General features: G+C 29.2%; 1 protein-coding gene across 1 annotated transcript in view; it reads right to left on the reverse strand.

The window, feature by feature from the left end:
* LOC409212 (cadherin-87A) overlaps positions 1-12,198 on the reverse strand; it is a 255,208-nt gene that overhangs the window by 61,764 nt on the left and 181,246 nt on the right. The gene's annotated exons all lie outside the window — the stretch shown is intronic.

A 12,198-nucleotide genomic window follows, 5' to 3' on the forward strand; every position in this document is an offset into this window, starting at 1 on the left:
TATTTCGTTTTATATAAAAAATGGTGAATTTCTAGTACAAATTTTTTTCTTGTACGATTTTCTTGAATATAATGTATCGATATGTGTAAAATAATTACGAATGTGATTTTTATTGCAATTGTGTTAATATTTATTACATTATTATTTTTATGATAATTCAATGAATTTCGCAATTTTGTGATACTTGTAAATAAATAATTTTTTTTATTATTTGCAAAGAATGATATTTCGTTTTATATAAAAAATGGTGAATTTCTAGTACAAATTTTTTTCTTGTACGATTTTCTTGAATATAATGTATCGATATGTGTAAAATAATTACGAATGTGATTTTTATTGCAATTGCGTTAATATTTATTACATTATTATTTTTATGATAATTCAATGAATTTCGCAATTTTGTGATACTTGTAAATAAATAATTTTTTTTATTATTTGCAAAGAATGATATTTCGTTTTATTTTTTCTTGTACGATTTTCTTGAATATAAATACAGATGGAATATATTTATAAATCACAATTTTGAAATATTTCCGTTCAAATTATTAAGTAACAACTCTTTTTTATTTCACAAATCTTGTACGAATTGTATATTGTGGAAATATTTTTGTAGTTTAAACAGAAAGAAAAAGGAGTAAGGACGAGATGTTGAGAATGAGCAAAAAGAAACGTTGAATGGAAAGAACGAACAAAGCAAAAATGGAGAAAGGTATGCATAAGAGATTCTTGTCTCGAAAGAATATGTTTATGAAATAAACCTGTCAAATAAAATGTCGCGATTTCTTTACGATAAAAACTCTTTATAAAATACTTGTATAACGCAAGACTATTCTGTACAAAACACGTTCAATTTATTAATAATAATAATAATAATAATATTGAGTATTGTTAAAAATAAAAAATAAAAAGTAAAATGCAAATATAAATTTTACTGCAAAGTGTCAATAAGAAATATCGAGTAATGATTTAATGATGAAATATGTAGCATTAGATGATTAATTAAATTTTTTTGTATCCTTTTTTCTTAATGATATATATGAAGATCTAATAAATTGATCTTCAAATATGACATTGAATGAAACTGAGAAGAGAAATATTTAATATAAATTTTATCATTCATACTTTTTACTGTGCATTCAATATATCCGCCATTAATTTCCAACGTATTTGTTCAATTGTTAGTGTAATTTCTTTTTTGTTGAAAAATATAATTTCATTTATTCAACGTTTACTATTTCATTTAAATCATTTTTCACACAATAAGAAAATAATAATTTTATAAAATTGTATAATATTTCCTTATTTATCGAATTAACTCACGACTTATAAAAGACAGAATTGACGCGCAGATTGTAATTTTAATTTCATAAAGTTCTGCATCGTTTTCAGAACCAATAGTGAAAGGATTACAAGTTCATAATGGAAAAACTTTCCTCATAGTTCGAATCTGATGGTCAATTCTCATGTAAAAAAGAAAGAAAAAACGTGGAAACGTTCTCTTCTTGGATTCTTCCTTTTTTAGAAGCAGATCGAGATTAATGAATTGATCTAAAAACTTGAGTAAAAGTAGAGGCCATTTTCAGAAATAATTAATCGTGGAATAATTGACTTCTCGTTTAACGTCGACCTTTTTCTGGAAGAATGGATAGAATTTAATGGCAAGTTTTTTTAACTTAATAACTTAATAACTTCTCTTCAGAATTTTATTTTAGAATTAAAAAAAAAAAAAAAAACAAACCCAAAAGTAAAATTTCAAATATTGGACATCAACATATATAGATGTTGAAATTTTTTGTAAAAAAAATTCTCAATAATATATTTTTTTAACCAAGAGAGAAACTTTACCTGCTCTAAAAATTATATATCAGATATACCTTCAACATTCAAAATTCCAAACAACAAACTTCACTTGTCCCACAAGCGAATTTATTTCCAGCGAAACTGGTCAAAATAACTTTCATAACGTCCACCAGAGTTCACCACTCGCTCCATGCGCCACCACTCTCTTCCAATTGGAATGCGCGCTCTCCCAATAATTGGATTAAGACAATAAGAGAATAAGTGGATCGTGGCAGGTGGCTCGTGAAATTTCCCTTTTATATCCACCCTCTCTTGTCCAGACATTCTTCGACAAGAATCTATTTTTGCCCCCCCCCCTCTCCTACATTTTCATTTGCAAATTTATCGATAGAGAGTACTGTATCGATAACTGTAACGCAACGTAACACAAACGTTCCTCGTCGTTTGTCCACGCGAAACACGTGCACGTGTGCGTCGGAGCGCGAAAGAGATCGGATCGATCGAATCTTCGAGGAGATCGGAAAATGAAAAGGTTTTGTCCATAAAATCAAGTTTTTTTTTTTTTTTTTCTATCTTATTACCCATTCCTCGCAATTCCTTGCCTCGATGAATTATTCCTTGATCGTAAATCACGAAATATCGAGTGCGCATAAAACCGATGTTTCCGGCAGCCGGGCAAGGTTTTGCGAAATGCATTATACGCCAACGTACGACGTGCCACGGTAATAGATTTATGTCTCGTGGAAACGATATCGGGAACGATTGGAAAAACGATCGGTAAATTGTTGACTATGAGATCGGTCTTCGGTATATGCTTAGGTAGATATGGAAGAGAGAGAGAGAGAGAAAAAAGAAATAACACGTTCGATGGAAATCGTTGAATATTAATATCGTTGAATCGTGGAATGGGAAGGAAATGGAAGAATGCTTTATGAATTAATGTAATAATTGTTGCATTTGGGCGCAATGTTAGAATGTGCATTAAGTAGCTTTTATTTGTTTGTTGTTGAAAATTTATTTATCAAAAGAAATTGATTGTAGAAGATAAGTATATACGAGTATATCAAATAGTAAAGAATTATGAAGACACATTTTCTTTCTTGAAATATATTGAAAAAAAAAATTGATAATATTCTATATGTGTTATATTATAGGAATGTATATCTGTCTGTACCAAAAATTGGTTGTGAAAATAGATACGTTTTCTTAAACATTTTTCATGCTTTGAAATTGATTGAATTTTTTAATAATATTGGATAATGATATGGAAATATCATTATTTGTGGTTTATTGTTGGTTATTTAACTATTAGTTGTTTTTCAACAATAAATAATTCTTGGGAAACATTCTACATTTTGAGAAAGCGTAATTAGGATAATGTTGCCACTAACTTTTGTTGCAATTTTTGAAATTACTTTCTTTATATAATTTGTATAAAAAAAGAAAAATAATAATAAATATACTTGTCCCGCAACCTCGAAGTTGTTAAAATATTTCATTAACGAGGAAATACTCCCTTGCACAAGTTTGATCTAAAAGAGAAGTTGGAGGATGTAAGGAAAGTTTCTAAAATGTTTGATAATTAATTAGATAATATTTTTTTTTTTTCAACTTTCATCTTTAAAAGGAAAGATATACTTTTCCTGTAATTATGAAACAGTTTCTAAAATATTCGATAATTAATGTTGAAGTTATTAACATCTCCTGTCTCCTAAGACTATCTATCTAAGTATTTCTTCTTGATTAAGAATGTTGTTATTAAAGTTTATGACTTTATTAAACATGTATAAAGTCTCGTTATATCATCCCTCTTATCGAACCTGTCGTACAAGATTAATTCAAGTGTTGAGGCAAATATCTTTGCAAACTTGGTGTAAACAAGTTACGTGAAATTCTCTTGACTTTCACAGTTGAGAAACACTGCTATTTCATAGCGGTATTATAATTTCGAATAAATAAATAAAATATTCTAAAGACTTTCCGTAACCAAGAATAGGAATAAAATTTCATTTTCCTATGACAGTTCATATAGTTCGATATTTGTATTTTTAAAATTTAAATTTAATAAATCAATCAATTTTTTTGTGGAAATAATTAATTCATAACGTAACGATATAATTTTTTAAAGAATGATCCTGTTATGAAAGTATTTTTTCATCATCTTACATATTTTATTTTATACCTTTTGATTTTTCTGAAAACAACAATTTTATTTTCACATATATATCATAGAATTACACATTTTAACCTTAATAACTTCTTTTATCATAATAAAATTAATTTTCACTTTTATTCTCAATAATCATAAAACAAAAAATCTTGACTTTTGGTTATTCCAGCAATAATTAATACAAAGTTATAGGTTAACAAATTTCGATCGTCCACAATATCTTCACAGTGTAAGAGATACATAGTGAACGCGAAGAAAAAGAGTATAGGTTGTGCGCAGAGGGCGCCACCGGACGCTCAGAGTCACAGATGTAGATTTCTTTAAAAAGAAACGGTCGTTCTACCGGCCAATTCGTGCATGTTGTTCAAAGTTTGTCCCGATGGAATCGCTTCAGACTTCAGGACAAACGTGCACTGGGGGAGCGTCGTGGAATTATGCGACGAACGCGGTAGGCAAAGCATACATATTGCCGAGGAAGTCATACAATTGAGCCGCAGCTGTGCTATCGTTTGTCTAGGGAGACAATCACATTGTTGGCGTTGTTACCTGAAATTAATGTCGCTAATGTCGCAATTTCTGCGATGACATTGTACGCGACAAATCTTGTTTTTCCGTGAAAATTGTTGGTACTTCGAGAGATCAGTTAAAAAAAAAAGAAAGAAAGAAAGAAAGAAAAAGCGATGCTGCACTGTTAATAAATAAATTTTATTTTTCGTGAATTGATACTTTATTTTATTAGAAGTTCGAATGAATCTATTAAAATTTCGTTCGTTAAACTTATCGTTATTTTGATTAAAATCCATTATTTTTAGAAGATAATTTTAAATTCTTTCCAATTCCTCAAAAACTATAGAAAAATATAAAAAGAATTACTTACAATTTTATACATGTATTCTTTTATATACAAACATCAAATCCCAAAAGCAATAATCTTAATAAAAAAACGCATAAAAAGAATGAATAAACCATATGGAATATTACATAATTAAATAAAAAAATACGTAAAAAGTTTATCACATTTTTACGCAAGGAAAATTTTTACAAAAGCTTTCGAATCTTTCCGAAAAATCTTTCTTTAAGACAGAAGAAAAAGAAAGAAAGAAAGAAAAAAGATAATAATTATTTTCAAGACGAGAGAATAATTCGAGCGAACAAATATTCGTCGTAGCGTGAAAAATCCGTGAAAACAAAAAGCGTCGCTAGTAGTACTTCGTTCCCGCTAGTGCCTACACTACTCGTCTGTTATCGCGAGCTTGGAAACTTCTCTTCCCCTCCCTCATTTCATATATACGAGGAGAACCCCAGTCGACATCGTCTGGAGCGGAACCGGCGGAGGCGGAATGAAAAGAAAACGGGTAGACCGGCGAAAAATAGTCGGTCTGAAGACGAGCGAACGAAAGATGGAGGAGTTCGAGGTTTAATGGGGTGGGGGAGGGGCGGCGCATGGATTTGCATGGCAAACGGGGTTTTCGGACCGAGGAATCGTGCCAAGAGGGCCATCGCAGTCTCCCGGGTGCCATTTTGCGAAATTAATCGCGCACGTTTACGAAAGAAACGAACGTCGTTGTTCCTCTATTGTGCCATACCCGACCTCGAAAATAATTAGTTCAACAGCCGGAACGGTTTTCGCTTGTGAAACTTCTCTTTCACGTGTTACGAGCACTCCTTACAGAGCGAATATATTCGTGCATAATTTCTCTGTTTTTCTTTCGTTCGTCAGCGAATTTTTTTCTTTTTTCTTTTTTTTTTTTTGAAAAGCGATTTCGACACGATTGATTAATTATAAATAAACGATAATGTTCAGCGCGATTGCTCTGGATCTTCAGTTATGAGGTTATGCTTTCGTTCGAGAACAGTAGAGGGGGAAAAAGTGAGAAGGGATTAACGAAAGTGAGATGCGATCGCTACGCCTTCTATCGGGACACGCGTGTGTTAGATACGTAAGCAACTTCGTTTTATTAAAAAGAAGAAATATATGATTGTAGTGTATACCTTAAGGTACATTTTCACGTATAATGGATAGCGATTATCTTAATATGATTTTCATTTTTGATCGATGAAACGTAAAAACAAATAGTAATGTTCACGTGGTAACAAGGAACTTTAAATTTTCAGTAGGTGACGTCGCAAAAGAATGAGATAAATGAAGGAACTAAGCAAGCGATTGCTACGCCATTTATCGTATGGCTAACCTCTCCGAACGAACGTACGTATAATTTAGATTTTTAGTAATAAAGAACTTTTTAATAATAAAAAATTCAAAACATTGATAATATTTTATTTTACCTGACACTTATTGCTTTGAAAATAAAGTTAATTAGTAAATTTCGAATAAAGTTATTTGAAATGCTTGATAAATAAAATTTATACAGCTGTTATACAATTTCTCTTTATATAACCTGCAATTACATGCAGTTTTCCTCGATAATATAATAATTTCGAGTAATAAATTATTGAAGTAATAAAATATTTATCTTTAACTATTAAAAATTTCCTCGTTTTTATTCGAAAGTATTATAATGGTATAGGAATCTCATCGTATGATTTATAACAATTTAAAGTATTCGACTCGAGTTTATAATACTTTTCATCGATTATTGGTTCACTTTTGCTCTTTACTGCCGTGTAAAAGAGATCTGTAACGCTCATGGTCGAGCGAACACCAACGACAGAGGATAGAAAAAGTAGGAACTCCTTTTTTGAGAAGACGAATTAGTTCTTTGAACTTGTCTCTTTTCGTTGAAGAAGTTTCGGTACACGTGCCATTCAAGAAGATTGAAACGTATTTACTAGCGAAAGGCTCTGACTATTAACAATACACCGCTATCGTGTATTGGATGTCCGATGGATAAGCCATCGGAGGCAAAACTCTGTAAAAAGGAAGAAAGTTATGTATTCGTGAAATTCGCGAGGCAAGTTTCGTAGGATGAGCTTATCAAGTTCGGTGTTTTGTTACATTGGAGAGAAATGCTTAAAAGAGAAAATCTACAAATAGTAACTATAATTTTTAATCTCTCGATTTTGTTGGAAATTAATATTCATGAATTTTGAAGAAGGAATATATCAGGAAGAAATAAAATTTCTCGTACACGATTTTAATGATTGTAGTGATATTTAAATTGTTAATTTGAAGTAAGAAATTTCTTAATATGTAAGTTTTTATAAAAATTAAGCATGAAAATTTGTATTGAACGTTTTTATTCTTGTGAAAGAAATTATATATCATATATAAGAATTGTTATAAGTAAGTTATAAAAGTTTAATTGTTAAATTTTAATGTACAAAAATTTATAAAATGCACATGATGCGTAAAAAGGCAAGGTATATGCAATTCTAATTCTATATTCATAAAAATTTAAATTTCTATAAATCATAATGTATCACAGTTTACATAATTATTGTAATTATATTTTATTTAATTTATATCTTGTAAGGTATTACTAAAAATTATTTACATTAAAAAAAAAACATTATTTTAGAAGATATTTCTTGTTTTTTAAAAAAATATTCTTGCTGAATTGTTTATTTTATTCCTCAAATAATGCGAATTATACTTTGAATATTTGTCACGTACATTCTGTAGATTTATTCAAATTTTGCATGAACGTGTAAAATCAAGAATCTATTGATAAGCAAATATATTCTCAATTTATTTCTGAAATGTATGCATTCAAAGGGAAATTGTAATATTTTCTAATAAACAGTAGAATTTTCTCTAATTAGATGGATTAATTTCTGAAATTAGTTTCGTTTTGGAATTTATGTTCAATTTTGTACAATTTCATCATCCATGATATGTATAGTATAGATTGTATACAATATAATAGCGTGTGTACAATATTTCCTGAAAATTTCTATAAATTGCAATTTCAGAAATCAGCTTAATTCTCAATGCTCACTTCTCGTGTAAATATTATCAAAATCATAGGAAAATAACAGCGTATGGATGCATATTAGTTTATTTATACAATTTAATATTAACGCTAATTAATTTCAATTTATATAGTTGAATTAAATGTAAATAAGCTGATTAGTTGATACTTAGAAAGAAGCTAATATTAAAAGTTAGGAGATAAATTTATTATAAAAAGAATTGAAATCATTCATACAATTTTCTATATTTTTTAATAACAATTTTTATTACTTATTTAATTAACTACTATTTTTATTAATATTAATTAATAATATAACACATGTAAATATATATTAATAATTTATGTTTTCCTTGATAATTAGATTTTATCATATCCTTTATTTTTTTTGATAATATCAGAATTTTTTTGTCTTTAAATCAACTAATGTAATTGCTGATGATTTGTTTTAAATAAATTCCAAATGTTTTCAATTTTCAATTCATATAAAAAAATTGATCATTTTATAGTAAAAAATAATAAGATGTCATGCACCATAACATACAAATTATTATGTATAAAACATATTTGATAATAATTCTATAAATAGAAGTATTAGAATATAAAATTCTAAAATATTCTATATGAATAAATCATTTTTCTCCTCTCTTTGCAAATATTCTTCTTCTAAATCGAATAATTAAATTTTTCTTTACAGATTAATTAATTCTCATCTTCCTCTTTGAACTCCAAAGCATATATATCCATCTTTATTCTTTCATTCTTTGTTTTTTTTTTCTTTTTTAAAGAGAGAACCTTTCTTCGTTTTCAGTTTATCTCTTATTAAAATGACGCATCTCCCAGATAGGAGAGCTTCAAAAGGGATCAGAACCTTTTAAAAGAACAAAACCATGATGATAAAGTGACGTAGCTGTTTCAATGTACGAAAATAACAAACGAGCTTTGAAAAATTTACTTTCAAAAAAAAAAAATTTATGAAATTTCCTACGAATAATATTAAATATCGACATAAATTTTTTTTTCATCGTTTCTTAGAAACTTTTCAAATTTTACATAAATCCACGCGTTAAAATTTACCAATTTCCACTTCTTTTTTTATTTAAAAATAAAAACAATTTTCATAGTTTGAAATTTTCAAAGACACAAAAACGTTCATCGTTATATAAAAGGGAAACAAATTGATATCGATTATTCGGCGAATGACATTGCTCTTTTTTAAAACGGTTTCATTCAATTGTCGTTTAATTGCTTTCGAAAAGTGCGACAATCCTGAATGCAAATAAAGACGAGCGAAAGCCCCGAAGACCATTTTCACGGTGCTTCACCGACGCATCCAACAAAGAATACAACACAGATATTCAGGTTGGACGGCACAGAAAAGTAAACTCTCCATGCAGAGAGACACGGTTTATTTACCAGTTTTCAACGAACAATCCCCCTGGACTTCTCTCCTCCTGCACTTCTTCTCGTCTCCAGCCATTTCTTTCGTGGTTCTCGAAGTTAAATCAAACGGCATAATTCAACTAATTCCGAAATTTCAACTGGATGGCCTCTCGGGGATCTCAATTGCTCATAACTCATAACGTGCAATTTAGATGGAAAGCGTGATACGTGTGAAACGAGATCAAAATTGATAGGATTAATTCTAAATTGAAAAATACCAGGGAATGAACAAATAATAGATTTAAACAGGATTAGGTATTTTTATCTGAAATAGGAGGAAGAAGAAAAAAAATAAAAATAAATATAAAGTAAATTAAATGAAAATATTTTAATTACGATGTAAATTATAATTTTGTTCATTTATTCGTTCTAATAATGATTAATTAGTTTATTCACTGTTTGTCAGTAAAATATAATATAATTCTATTCGATATGTATTTAATACTCTTGTTTGAATTTGTTTGTTCGAACTCGACCATGGTTCATACCTATCGCTACGAATTCTGTAATTGGCTATTATATCTTCATCAACAACGTTGAAACGAAAATTTCCTTATTCTTGAGAAATTCTGTGGATATTAACTCTCTTATCATCCAAATTTCCAAATTGACGATCGAAAATTTTTCGAAAAAATTATTACAATCTTATCAATCGACTCTTTATTCAGAATAAAATTTGTACGAATACGATTAAAGAAACTTAAATTGTAATCTTGTTCCTCAAATGTCACAACTTAATTTCGAATATTTCTCTTTTACAATTCCATAGAATTTTCTTCAGATCCAAAATTTTATAGATTCGAAAGATTTTCTCCTCCCTTCCATCACCAAATTCCATTTTCGTTCAAAAATATCGAAATTACAATTTAGAAAATTGCACTATTGTTTATCAACACTATCTTGATAAACGAAATTTTGCAAATTCAAATACCACAAATGCAAATTCTTAGATTACTTTTGCACAAATATCCAATCTAATTATCGATATCGAGAAAAAAAAACATTTACAAACTATAAAAGAGAAAAATATTATATCCAGCTTGTTACTGCCGGCCAAATTGCCGGCCAACGATGGCCTGGCTGCGAATTAAGGGAATTTGCATTGAAAGCCGCGCGTCTCGAAATTAATCTCGCACGCATTGTTTCGTCGAGGAATAGGGGTTGGTTGGCCTCGGCCACTTCTCGTGGTCTCTCTGGATTATTAATCCTTTAAATGCTCGTAGAAAAAGCGTCGCCCCATTTTTCAAGATGGACGATCAATCGTCCTGATTTTTATACCGTGTTTATGCGAAAGTTTGAGATGGATTTTTGAACGCCTCATCGGTGGATGATTAATCCGAGGGATAAATTTTGAATATTTTTACTTTGACTTTTTCTGGCTTCTTTTATTTTGTAACGAAAGATGATTTATTAATTAATTTTTTGGGGTAATTGAAAGGGAAATCAGATTTTGAATTTTCAATGATGCATCGTAGAAAAAAATAAAGTAATTAATGTAAATGTTTTTAATTTTTGGATATTATATTATTGGGGATTAATTAGACATGTATACATCGAATAAAATTAAACATTGATATTTGGATGATTATATATTTCATATTTTTCATTTTATGAGTATTGATAATTAATGATGAGATTTCTTTAATTATTTTTTTCCATTTGTAATTTTGCAAAAGAGTTAAATATTACGATACATATATATATATTCTAATTTATTCATTTATTGATTTTTGTCTAAAATATCAGCCGTTTCTTCTAACACTCTTTCTCTTCAAATATTCTTACATCTCTGAAAGTTAGCAATGTCGACGTGGGGGATCGTTTGTCATTAATTCTTCAAAAATGGAATACTTTGATGCAAGATATGGCATCGTTGCAGACAGGACACTCTGCGCTCTCGTATTTCATAGTCATGTACGATAGATCGTTGCAATTGTCTGGGCTTGCAAACCTCGGCGACAGTACACATATCACGCTACCGACAAACTGAAAATCAAAATTTCCAAATATGGCTATTTCCCTTTCCCCCCCATCCCGAATAAAACAACTATAAATTGTCCGAAAAGTGAGACTTATCCGTTCTATTTCAGATATTTATTACCTTTTCAAAATTTATCGGGTAAATCGGGTCAATTTTAAAATAAAAGGGAAGAAATTTATCATTCGATATCGTTGCACACGTGTATATTTTTTCGAGAAGAAAATAACATTTATCTGTTTGTTCTATTTTCGTTGGAAAATTAAAAGTTTTTTTAAATCAATTTTTCTTGCGCAACGATTTCGAAATTTTTAATTAATATCAAATATGAAAATGTTTCAAGCGGGATTTTTTTCGTTCAAAAATTAATATCATTACTCGTAATGAAAAAGAAGAATTGTCAGTTTATAGAATCGATGAAAACCTAGTTTTCATTTTTTCATTCCAGATATCGACACATTTTCGAAATAATAGACGAATACACGAATTTTTGCGCAAGAATTTTTTCATATTGTTCGATATCCATCCAGTTTTGAAAATGAATATCGACCGATCGATATTCCATGTTCGATCGGTATAATCGTTTTTCCATGTCCGCCATGTTGATTACGCGTTAATCGAATGATATGCAAAGTGAAAAAAGAAAAAAATAAATAGATAAAAAGAGCACAAAATAACAAAGTATCGTGGAAAACGAGAATTTATATATATATATAATTCATTTTTCAACCGATATTTATTTCGAGACAAATTAATTAAAACTATTTAAACTATGGATAATTTGTTTTCCATAAAATCAACATTTTTGAAAACGGGTTTCAAACAGTCGCCTTCGAAATTGATCCCTCCGATTTCCTCGATCAGTTTAGAGATGTAAAAAAGAAGGAAAAGAAAAGGGAAAAAAAAAAAAGAGAGTAGAATAGAAATCGATCGAA

This window comes from Apis mellifera, linkage group LG7, assembly GCF_003254395.2.
Source record: "Apis mellifera strain DH4 linkage group LG7, Amel_HAv3.1, whole genome shotgun sequence".
Classification (NCBI taxonomy): Eukaryota; Metazoa; Arthropoda; class Insecta; order Hymenoptera; family Apidae; genus Apis; species Apis mellifera.